The sequence below is a fragment of the Canis lupus genome, chromosome 33 (genome assembly GCF_011100685.1).
Source record: "Canis lupus familiaris isolate Mischka breed German Shepherd chromosome 33, alternate assembly UU_Cfam_GSD_1.0, whole genome shotgun sequence".
NCBI classification, from domain to species: Eukaryota; Metazoa; Chordata; class Mammalia; order Carnivora; family Canidae; genus Canis; species Canis lupus.
Window position 1 is genome coordinate 6,463,370 of NC_049254.1, and position 13,261 is coordinate 6,476,630.

At 34.8% G+C, this 13,261-nt stretch overlaps 1 long non-coding RNA gene across 7 annotated transcripts in view; it reads right to left on the reverse strand.

Annotated features, from left to right (window-relative positions):
* LOC106558158 overlaps positions 1–13,261 on the reverse strand; it is a 287,505-nt gene that overhangs the window by 147,414 nt on the left and 126,830 nt on the right. The window lies entirely within an intron of this gene.

Below are 13,261 nucleotides of genomic sequence, written 5' to 3' on the forward strand. Positions count from 1 at the left end.
AATTTCTATCTTGTAGGCAACAATAACTATATTTTCAGGTTCACTTTTTATAAGTGAAATGAATTCATTGACGAATAAGGAGCAAAACCAAGAATTACAAGATTTATACAGTATTTCCCCTTATTTGTCATATTTTGTTTAATCTTCATCATTTATCACTGTGCCAAGTATATAGTAGATACTTATACTCTAAGTATAAGTATATAAGTATATAGTGGAAATAGAAGAAAGGGAGGTATGTATTTTATTTCAGTACAATTTAGGTAGTTATTTTAAATATATTTATTTCTAATATATGTGGCTATTATTAATCATGATTGATTCATTCAGTTGATAATATGGCTGAAATGACACTTCAAAGAATGTATAGTTTGGTTTATATTGCTTGCATAGATATGAATATTTTAGGCAGTTTTATGGCAAAAGGTGGTAATGGTCTTTTACAGTGCTTTTCCCAAATTACTTCCAGGAAGCACCTAGTAAGCTTGCACTTCTCTGCTCCTTTAGAGATGGGTGGGGTCACAAAACCCATTTGGCCAATGGAATGTGAACAGAAGTGGAATATATTAATTCTATTGAGGCTAAAAGGACTAGTATCTGATTTATCATGCTCTCTTTTTCCATTTTCTTTAATAATTGACCATGTTCCAGATAATGTCTGCTCCATCAGCTTGTGTCTAAGACTAAAGACAAGGCAGATCAGAGCCCAACTCAATCTGCTACAAATATAAAGGATGTCTTATTCTGTAGCAAAAGCTAACTCATCCTGACTGATACTGGGTTATCATGAAAATGAAATAAAATGTGTTCCTAGAATATAGGATTGATCAATAGTGTTAAATGTTGGACCATAGTTAACCACTGTAAGAGCTAATGTCCACTGTATTAGGCTACAGGAAAGCCATGTTTAAACTTGTTTTTCATTTCAATGAGAATAGTGTCTATAGAGTGATACATATGAGGCCATACTGCAATAGGTTTAGGTGTAAGTGAAAGGTGAGGAAGTGGACAGAGCCATTGCAGAAAACTCAAAAAGGTTTTTTTGTGAAGGTAAGGAGTAAGTTCGAAATTAGAAATGTGAAATTCAGAAAGGTGGTTTTTCTTCAAGACAGAGGTTTAACTCATGTTAAAATGTTGACAAGATAGGACAATGGAAAGTAAAAGGAGAAAGAAGAAATAATAAAAAGAGCAGGGCCCTGAGAAAGTAGTAAAAGATGAAATCCAGGACTTAGGCAGAGGCATTATTTTTTTACTTTTTCACCATAGTAATAAAGGAGGCAAAAGTTTGGTGTGAGGAAAGTGGAAGAAGTAGAAACTTGATGGCTCAAAAGTCCAAAGTGATGCTATCTACTAAGCAAAAATGAGGAGATGGCAGGGGCACCTGAATGGCTCAGTTGGTTAAGTGACCAACTCTTGGCTTTGGCTCAGGTCATGATCTTAGGGTTATGAGATCCCCACTATACGCTCTATGTATAGTGCAAAGTCTGCTGGAGATCCTCTATCTCCCCCAAACCCCATCCCGCAACATGTGCCCTCTCTCTAAATAAATAAATAAAATCTTTTTAAAGACTAAAGTAATTAAATGAGGAGATGGCAAGTCTACAAGTTTGAGGAGAAAAGGACACATTAGTGATTGTACCAGTGAAATATGGAAATTCTATTATTAGGACTGAGCATGCAACCATTTTTCAATTAAAAAAATCAAAGAACAAAGACAAGAATATGATGCTCAGGTCAAAATCAAGACTCATGTCTGGATATTCAGGACAATGTGAAAATATTAGAATGAGCTGGCTACATTAAAATAGCCTAGTCTTAAATTTATATATTCTTTTCCCAAATATTTCTATTATTTTATCATCAGAGTTATAAGGTATTACATTAGATTTCCAGTTTCAAGGTGTAGAAACCATTCCATTCTCTTTCACTGAAAGTCACAAGAAAATGAAAGTTAAAGAAATAGAAATAGAAGCTTCTTGTTTAACCAAACTCAAATATATCTACAATCCTAAATTATGATATTTAAAGAAAGAAAAGAGAGGAACTATGAAAATCTTAGCAGAGAGAGAAAGGCCAAATTCAAATACCTGGTATAGTGGAGGAAGTGGATTTAACTGATAAAAAGTGAACCAAACCACCTCTGAGGATTTTAGGAAGGCTCAACAATTAGGAGCATAGGAAAGAGCAAGAAGTGGAGATTAGGTAGGAGGCAGAAAACAGGAATCTGAAAGCCTGTATACAGAGTTGTTAGGCCCTAGGTGTCTACTCTACTCTGTAGCATCAGATGACTGCCTCCCTTCTTCAATTCCAGGAGCCTGAAGGAATTTGTTTCAGAGAAACTGAGTTAGCGAGACTTGAGACTGAAACACCAAGCACGGAGGAGGGCAAGCATGAGATTCCAGACTGAAGATAAAGACATTAAGTGTAAGTCTGAATTTTAAGTAGTTAGATCCCAGCCTCTTTGTCAAACCTGCCTCCTGATCATTAGCAGCGAGGCTAACAATCCCCAGGCATAAGGTTAGAGGAGCTAGAAAACTGATATACACACACTGACATCTGTTGCATCTGAGATGGGAATATCAATTGTTCATCCAGTTATTAAAGGAAGCTCACTACTTGGCATGCCACACCCATGGCACACAGAACTCTAGTCAGCGTTGAGTTTCATAGTCTTGTAGAGAGCAAAGATCAACACATATTCAAAGCCTCCAATATGGAAAAGAGAGACCAAAGCAAACCAAGCAAATCTAATAAAAGAAACAGAAAACAGAGATAATGCAGAGAGATATTTAAATAAATTAATATTTAATAGCTTCAGATAGTTAAGATGTTGTTGTAATCATGAAATAAAAACATATGTTACAAAAAAGAGAAAAAGGAAAACAAGAACTCTCAAATTAAAATCAAATAGCTGAAACTTAAAGGGAAAAAAAAAGGTAAAATATGTAGCAAAATAAGGCAAGAGGATTATCCAGAAAGTAGGATTAAAATTCAAAGAAGAGGAATATTAGAGTAAAAATGGTGTAAAAATTACAGGGTCAGCATCTAATAGTAATTAAAGAGAAAATAATGAATAAATTATCAAATACAACTAAAAGACATAAAAGTACAGATAAATAATTTGAGTATGCTCAGACCAATGCATGTGGAAACAACCATACTTAAAGAAATAAAAACTAAAAAAAGTGGAAAATTCCAGTGTGTGTAGTACACCATTAAGGTCTAGTTTAGAAAGTGTTAGTTGAGTTTATACTAATAGAAATTCTATTGTTCCCAATAAAACCTTTTTAAACTGAGATAATTTTCTTTACTGATTCCCTAATCTATCCTAATGGTTCAAAATCTCTAGTTCTTATTCCATAATAAGGAGTTGATTACATAAAACCTTCCAGACAATACTGGTCTCCCTGTCCAAAGTGCTGAATCTCACTCAAAACAAACATTAAAATCTATTCTACTTATTTGGGTCTGGCATCCATAACCCACTTTAGCACAAATTAGTTGTCAAATTTGAAAACATCCTAATTCCATGGTCACATATGCAGTTTGGAAAGTTCTTACAAATCCTAAGCTTGTATTTTGACTTCTGATATGACTTACTTTTTAAAAACTTATTTCTTGAGAATATCTGAATCTTTTCTCCAATCAGATGGATGGTATATTCAGATTATGTACATTCAGTTAATTCCTTTTACATTTTCTTTTGAATAACATGCAAAAAGAACTAGCTCTCCATTTTTTCTTATTTAGAAAAATGGGATTTTCATTAAAATCTTCAATAACAGAGACCCACTATCACTTATTGAAAATATCTTCCTTCGTCATGTTTCTAAAATTATACTACCTAGTAGTGCATTTGTAATATACAAAACTTTACATCAAGCTTTGTCTATCTTAAATTTAGCTATTTTCATTTGCTTTCTATTGGTGTCAGGTGAACACAAAAACCCTACCCACCAAAGAAAGTGGGAGAAAAGATATTCTTCATCTGATATTCATTTGAGGGCCTTCTAGGATATTTAACATAGAGATTTTTTAAAAGATTTTATTTATTTATTCATGAGAGACACGAGAGAGGCAGGGACATAGGCAGGGGGAGAAGCAGGCTCCCCGCGGGGAGCCCTATGTGGGACTCGATTCCAGGACCCGAGGATCACGACCAGAGCCGAAGGCAGACGCTCAACCACTGAGCCAACCAGGCATCCTAACATAGAGATTTAGTAAAATTTCTTCCCTCCGATATTTCCTTCTTAGAATTGTCTCTGAGTTTTAACACCTGTGTGTGTCTAGGCTAAAAATGCATCTGTTAACATCATAAGGTGATTGCCTACCATAAAATCATGGTTATACATATTGCCTCCTGATTCTCAGTGACTAATAATGAAATAACTTAGACTTTTTCTTTGATACTAATTGAGAGCAGTTTCTAGAACATTGCAAATACCTAAATATCTGTTCCCCTTCTAAAGGAATCTATTAAAATTAAAACTCTAAGATTTGAAAATAAGGAAACAGATCTACCCTGTACTAGGATTTCAATTTATTCTTGTGTAAGGAATGACTTAAAGAAAACATTGAATGAGTAGGTAAGTTATTGAAAGGCATAGTTTATTTTCTGACAGCTCTACAGAATTTGGAGGTGATGGATCTTTCACCAAATATTCAATGTGGAAAAAAGAGGAAGCAAAAATGGTTGAAATAAGCGATGATTAATAAATGTGACCCAAATAGCCACAGCTTCACCAGTTGTGGGTGTAAATTATGTATCTTTTACATAAATACCAAGCACTACATGTTTCTTAGTAGATCCCAAAGTTTGCAAGAATGACTTCAACCTCATCCCCTTATAGGCTGCCTGAAATTTCATTTGGTTTCCATTTTCTTCTACTGTGGTCTCCTCATCCAGCAGCCTCAAAACTGAGTCTTCTTTTTGTTCCCTCTCTCCATCAGTGATTCATAGCAATCTGCTGTTGGGGCTATATAAATCCCAAGCATATCAAAGTTGTCCTGTGATCTGTGACAGAGTAGTCAGGATACGTGTAAGGGAAGCCGTAAAGAAAAAACACTATTTCTTCAAGAAAAATGTTGCATTTTTTGTCTTCATAGCTTCCGAAGAAGATGATGTTATCTGGGCCTTACAACAATTTTTACCTGAAACTTTTATGCGATCAAGAACACTTGATCAGGGCTGAGGATAGGGTAGGAATAAAATTTATCTTTATCTCTTGTATCCCTTTCTATATCCACATTTTCCTTTTTAGGCATTCCGATATATACACACACGAATTCTATGTCAGCAAAATCTACAAAGGTCCTTATGTATATCATATTCATGCAAATTATCTTAGGAATTGACAGACCGAATGTTTCTACAAACAGTATTCAGTATGGATCTAGCTAAGAGGCTTTGAGATATACAAAAAGAGAACAAGGTGTATAGAATCTATATGTGGTATTATGGGCTGATTGAGTCCTTCCAAAATTTATATGTTGAAATCCTAACCCTTAGTACCTCAGAATGTGACTGTACTGGGAAATAGATCATTAAGAGGTAATTAAGTTAAATTAGGCCATCAGAACAGGCTCTATTCCAATATGACTGGTGTATTTATAAGCAGAGAAAATTAAGACACAGATATGTACAAAAGACATTGGTAGAAAATCCCCATCGAGAAGCCAAGGAGGGAGGCTTCAAAAGAAACCAACTCTGCTAATACCTTGATCTCCAACTTTTAGCCTCCATAACAGTAATTTCCAATCTTTAAGCCACCCAATCTGTAGTTCTTTGTTATGGTATCCCTAGCAATCTAATATATGTGGCATAAAATTTAAAGCAGCAGAAAAAATAAGATGATACAATGTCTGATACCTGGTAGATAGATATATGTTATTAGGAAGGGAGGAAAGTAAAAGTTTGATTCATTTCTTAAGAATTTGCTTCAGTACCCAAAGATCTCAGTTTTAAAGATTATAAGTAAACAAAAACTCATAGAGCTAGAAGACATAAGACTTTTTTTTTTTTTTTTTTTTCAGTTAAGGTAATGGAGGCTCAGAGAGGTGAAGTTCCAAGTTCAGTTAAAGGAGGCTGCACCCAATTTTGGGAATGGAGCATAGTTAAAAAACTCAGAGGGAAGTGCCAGGAGTATGGCAATTAGGAAGGTGGAACACCCCAAACATGTTGTCCTCATAGCAGAATAGCCTAACAGAGAGTAGCCCTCTTTCTTTGAACACTACAATTTTGCCAACCAAATCTAACGCTTCTTCCTATTAGTTCCTCTCTCTATTGACTTTTTCTTCATTCCAAACTTAAAAAGAGATACATTTTTATGAATGATATATTTCTGAAAAGAGAACACTAACATGGGATAACTGAGTTGCTGAACCTGTGGCAACCTAAGTTACCCACTTTGATTTGTACCCATCCTTAATGTCAGAGTTCACACTAAGATGGTGACCTGGTAGGGGCTGTCTTTAGGAAATGCTAAAGCAAAAGTAAGTGAAGATTCTCCTCCTCTTATAGAGGAACATATTGGGAGGGAAAGTCATATGAATGACTAGTTTTTTTTATTTGCCTCTCTCCCCCCCTCTTTGTTCATTGATTTTATTTCTTAAATTCCACATATGAGTAAAATCTTATGGTAGTTGTCTTTCTCTGTCATTTCACTTAGCATTAATACTCTATAGCTCCATCCATGTCATTGCAAATGACAAGATTTCATTATTTTTTATGGCTGAGTAATAATCCATTGCATATATGTACCACATATCATTTGATGAGTAAAAAAATGGACAGAAGACACAAATAGATATTTTTCTAAAGAAGACATGCAGATTGCCAAAAGACCCTTGAAAAGATGCTCAGCATCACAATCATAAGGGAAATACAAATCCAAGCTACAATGAGATATCACCTCACACCTGTCAGAACAGCTAAAATCAACACAAGAAACAACAGGTGTTGGCAAAGATATGGAAAAAGATAAATCCTCTTGCACTGCTGGTGGGAATGCAAACTGGTGAGCCACACTGGAAAATAGTATGGAGTTTCTTTAAAAACTTAAAAATAGAACTACTCTATAATCCAGCAATTGCACTACTAAGTATTTACCCAAAGAATACAAAAAATACTAATTCAAAGGGACACATGCACCTCAATCTTTACGCATTATTTACAATAGCCAAATTATGGAAACAGTTCAAGTGAAAATCACTATATTTTTAACACCAAAAAGCCTTTGTGTAGACTCTCTTTCAAAGCTAAATATCCAAGTCACTGAAGCAAGATCAGTTTTTGTCTACTCTGTCCATTGTCTCAATTCCAGCTGTTTTGGAGCTCGATTCAAAAAGGAGGTAGTCAGATTTGGGTTCAGAGAATAAAATGCTCCTTTGTTTTCCTGGAATGTTAGGCTGAGGTAATACACCACATTTATAGAACCCTCCCCAAGGGGTAAAATGACAGGTTTTCCACTAAGAAATAATTGCTTTTGGAATGATAAGAAGGGAAGTTACTCTTACATAAGCATGTCTGTCCTGACTGGCTATAATTTTTGTTTTTAGTTTGCTCTTTTAGGTCAGATGAGATAAATCATCATATTCAGGCAGTTTAACTTTGTTCAGCAATAGTTTGATTTCTGGCATACTAAATCTACCTTAAGTGTTAAAATAAATTGGATCCAAGATTTACATTCAGGCAAAATCATAAAACTCTACCATATTTGAAAATGAGGTGATTGCCTACCAGCTTGAAAAGAATGATTATTTACTTCATTGTCTATTATTTCCTATGAACAGTATTTTTATTAATGACACATTCCCAAAAAAATTAAATGAGTCTAATACAAACACTTTATAAATTTACTGAGTATGGTAACAAGTAATTTTCATTTTCTAAGATTACATAAATAATGCATACATTGTTGTACCCAATGTCAGGAAATGATAAAGTTAAAGCCAGTTCTCATGACTTATTTTGGATCTTTTCTCTTTGACATTGAGACTACCTAATCAAAATCTGCTTCTGATCCCATTTCTCCCTGAATTGTTTCTCTGATTCAGGAAATACATCTTCTTTTCAAAAACAGGTTCCAGTTTTTAACTTTTTTCTCTTCCTTTTCCCTGCTTTCTGGCTTTGTTTTATTTTTGTTCCCAATCATTCATTTTTAAAAAATGGTGTAAAGCATCTACTCTGCACACTAGCACAAGCATACAATTATATACACAGGTGTACATATGCATACCTGAGGATATAAAGGCTTACAAAGATATAAAGAAACTTACAAGAACTTAGCGTCTACACTTCCAAACTCCTACCAAGCCTTTTGCATAACACATAAAATTCTTCATGATCTGGCATCTTCCTACTAATTCATTCTTAACTCATCCACTTCCTCTCCTTACACTCCAGAAATATTGAACTGCTTCTAGTACCTCTCCTCTGGATATCTTTGAACATGATGTACACCTTAAATAGAACAAATCCAAATCCTCCTTATCCATATGTCCTTTCTCTAGAGCCTCTATGAGCCTCAATGAGTTCAATAGCCCTCTCTTCTGAGAAGCCTTCCATGAGCAATTCCAAGAGTCTCAACTCCTCCTAAGCTTTTATTCTTTCTATATCTCTCTCATCCAGACTGTGACTTCTGTGAAGGTAAAGACCATGAACATGATCTTTAATACACCTCTGTTTCCTCTACCCTTAAGATAATTCCTAGCATGCAATAGATGGTTAATAAAGACCTAATTAAAAACTATCAAGGGAATAAATTTCTCATGCAGAAGAATCTCCTTTATTGTTCAATGCAGACCCCTGAGAGGGTATACCCACTAATGAAATTCTTTTGGTATTCATGAGTTACTACCCCAGCAGATTCCTAACACAAATCATGCTCTCTAATGCCAAAAGTGTTGCCCTTAAGAGAGAAAAAAGATATATTGAGACTTGGCATTGATAGAAATAATGGCATACAGAATGGATAGACATGATTAAAATACAAGTGCTACACGTAAGGCATGATATAAGTTAAATCAAGACTTTATGAGCTTGTCTAGGGACATGGATGTTCAGTAAGCCTTTTTTTCTCTCTGATAGACTATAAGACCAACAAAAATGGACATAAATTTGAATATTTGGAACTCTACCAAGCTAGGTGCCTTAGAAACACTAAAGAATTGTTGTCTATAGTAGCAGCTTGAAAAACACAAATCTATTATCACACTAGTTACTCTGCTCCATGTTTCAGAAGGTCAAAATCAAGGTGTTGGCCAGCAGGGCTGTTAGTGTTGGCCAGCAGGGCTGTTAGCAGAAGACCCTGGGAATAATCTCCTTCCAAGCTCATTTAGGTTGTGGGCAGAATTCAATTTCTTGCAAATTAGGATTAAGGTCCTTGCTTCTTTGCTGTCAGACAAGGGCTGCCCTCAGTTTTGAGAAGCTTCTCTGTAGATCTTGCATGTTGCCCAGTCATTTTTAAAAGCAGAAAAAGCATGCTGAATTCTCACACTTAATTCTCTTCTGATTCCTTCTCCTATCACCTCCCTGTAGTGTTTCTTGTGCTGCATATCTCTTCTGCTTCCAGAGAAAGCTGGGTTTTAAGAACTGCTCTGATTAAATCAAGGCTAGCTGGATAATCCAGGATAATCTCCTCACTTAATGGTCTGTAATCTCCATCATGTCTACAAGGTCTCATTTGCCCTGTAATATAACATATTTAAACATACTTGGAATTAGAGCACAGGCATTTCTGAGGACCACCATTCTGCCTATCACAGTGCCAGTTCGAAATTATAGTTTTAAAATACTTGTTTACAAGGCAAAAACCTAATTTTATATTAATAAGTATACATGTTGGATTTATTAATTTGTTCATCTGGCTGAAACAGAGGAGAAAATTTAGGCAAAATATTTCCTGTATTTGTATTCTCTTTGATTTTTTTCTGCAATTCTAATTGGTTCATTCCTGGATCCATATTTGAACATAGTGCATTGGTAATTACGGAATTCTCCTCTGGGTGTGTTTGCCTAGACTCAAGCATATATACAGAGGCATGACGGTTGTTTATAAAATATTCTTTCACAGTTTAGTGCGTATATTTCTCTTTGTTGGCTGGTTGTTAAATAACCATGCATTAGGCAGTAATATTAAAAGCTAAACCTTATGTATCTTGTCTAAAGCATCATTAGTTTCCCAGACATGTGGTCCCATTCCTTTCAGGGATTCTGTTTGCACAAGTGTCTGCTGCAGAAATTTATTGCCAACCTGTTGAATTTATGGAAAGGAATGTTTTTGTCCAGATGTGTATCAACATTCCAGGACCTCGCCTATAGTCAGTGCATATTTGGTGTTCATATATTTATAAAATAAAAAATGAGGAAGAAAGGAAGAATATGAATGGGATCACAGAAAGCAGAACAGCAAATGCAAATTACATTTTCTTGACTGTCATTAGACTTAAAACTTAATGTAATTTAAAAACTCATAAAACTCAACATCATAAAGTGAAAATTTTGTCATTTGTATTATGAATTAACTTCTCTTTAAAAGAGTAACATTTCTTATAGGCAAGGTCCTTAAGGCAAGTTTTAAATGTTAATTTTTTCACTTTTTCAATCCTAAAGATGAATAAAACACTCCAACATTGAGATAAGCACTATATAGCTTTGAAGGAGAATGAATAAGGCTGAATCTTACAGTATTGGACTAGGGAAGATGCATGCTAATTTGTTTAAAAAAAAAAAAAAAGCAAAAACAAACCACAAAGAAGTCAGGTCCCTTAAGAAAGGACACTGCAATAGAATACAAGTAAATAACACAGCAATTTCCCCATTCCTTCCCCAGAAAGGCTTTTCTTAGGTAGTTGTAAGCTGAGGAAAGGGAATATGTAAACATTTTTGAGGGATGTTGGAAATGAAACTTGAGTGAACACTGCATTGATTACTTTTACTCAAAAGTGTAAAAAGGAAAACAAATGCATTTCAGCAGGATACTGCTTTCTATGGGTCAATGAGTCAGAAGGGAAAAAAAAAGGATTAATTAAAAGCAATCTCCTAAATAACATTAACACCAATTCAATAATATTATGGACAATTCGGATACTGGAAGATTAGAGTATATACTATATTTTATAACAAATTATTGTTAGAAATAAAAAGATGTGTGGCTCTATAACTAATACATTTCAAGTAATATTTGATGAGAAATTCTCATATCTAAATTTCTTTATGGAATGTCCATCTTTTCTCTTAAAACTTTAGTTTAGACATTAGATATTATAACATACATTTTAAACATCATGATAGGGACATTAAAAAGGTGAATATTGGGGCCCTTGGGTGGTGCAGTCAGTTAAACATGCAACTCTTGGTTCTAGCTCAGGTCATGATCTCAGGGTCCTGAGAGGGAGCCCTGCCTTGTCCCCATGCTCAGTGTGGAGTCTGCTTGAGGTCCTCCTTCTCCCTGTACTCCTTCCTCTCATGTGCATTTTTTGCACTCTCTCTCAAATAAATAAATAAATCTTAAAAATAAATAAGTAAAATAAAAGAGGTGAATATTAGTGAAAATGTATCCTTGCAGAAGAAATAGTTAAGGCAAATGCCTTATAAGGAGCATAATGGTACCTTGGAAGGAAATCAAGAGAGTCAGTATGGTTAGAGCAAAATGATTTTTGCTATCTTTGCAGGGGCAAAGATTATAGAAGACGGAGGTCAGAGAAGTAATGGGAAAGGAGGGTCAGGTCAAGTAGATACTTTGTAGGAATTTTAAAGACTTTGGCTTTATCTAAGGGAAGCAGGGATACATGATTACATTTTGAGCAAAAAGTGCCATTGACCTGACTTATGCTTTCAAAGGATATTCTTGAAGTCAGTGTTGGTAATGAATTGCAAAGGGACAAAGACAGAAGTAGGAAAATAGTTTGGAAGCCACTGTAACCATTCAGGTGAGAGTTGATAATAGTTCAGACATTTGCAATAGAAAAGGAAGTGGTAAGAAGTAGTTATGTTACATGCATGTTGAGGCTTATTCCAACAGGTATTTCCTGATATCTACGGAGTATAAGAAGAGGGGGTCAAAAGCTCATAAGTTCTAGTCTAAGTAACTTGAAGGAGGCTATCAACCAAAATGGGGAAGGCTGCAAATAGATGAGATAGGAGGTGAAAAACCAAGAGTTTGGTTTCAGACATGTTGAATATGTCCACTAGCCATCCAAGTAGAGACGGCAGGTACATAGTTGTATATATGAGTATGGGATTCTAGAGTGAAGTTTGGTTTGGAGATATAAATTTGAAATCTTCAGCCTGAGGTGATATTTAAAGACACAGGATTGGATGAGACTGCATTGGAAGTCAACAAACATGAAGAAGAGAGTAGGACCAATGACAGACATGCAATACTCCAGCATTAAGAGATTGGAAGATAAGGAGGGGCTGGTGAGGGGATCTGAGAAAGTAAAACCAATAAGATTTAAAAAACAAAAAACAAAAATATTCTGGGAAATAAAAATCTAGTGAAGTAAATGTATTAAGAAAAATTGAATGATCATTAGGATAGGTCACATAATAAGAAATGCAAATTGATTAGACTTTCAGCAGTGTGGAGATTATTGGTGACATTGGTAAGAGCAAGTTCAGAGGATTGGGGACAGTGACAGCTTGACAGGAATGAGTTTAAGAGAGAATTAGAGGTGAAGAGTTGGAGATACTAAAAATGAAGGAACATTTCATGAAGGACCTAGGGAGGGGCATAGAGGAAAACAACTTAGCAAATAAGGAGCATTTAGCAAATAAGGATCCATTTCAACTTAATTTTTATGAATGGTATGAGATAGAGGTCATCAGGTGTCCTCCCCTCAAAAGATGGAAAGGTCCTTGCTACTGGATTACACTGAATTTGTTATTTATATATATATTACTAAAAAATATTTCAAAGATCATGCATTTTGATGTAGCTCTAAACTACCCCTACATGCATTGAGAGCCATACAATTTTGTAGTAAGAAGGAATTTTCAAAAATCTGTATTCAGCACTCCTTAGTTTATAAATGGGGAAATATAACACCAAAAAGGCAAAATCACTTGTTCCAGAGTGGAGTTTATGACAAACTTAAAAAAGAAAATATTTGGCATGTAATATAGTATTTACTGTTCATGGTGGCATTGTTGTATTCAAATTAAAATTAAATGATTTTTAATGAATATATTTGGCATATCATTAAGTAAATTTAAGGTGCATAGTATGCTACTTTGACATGTTTATATATTGTAATATGA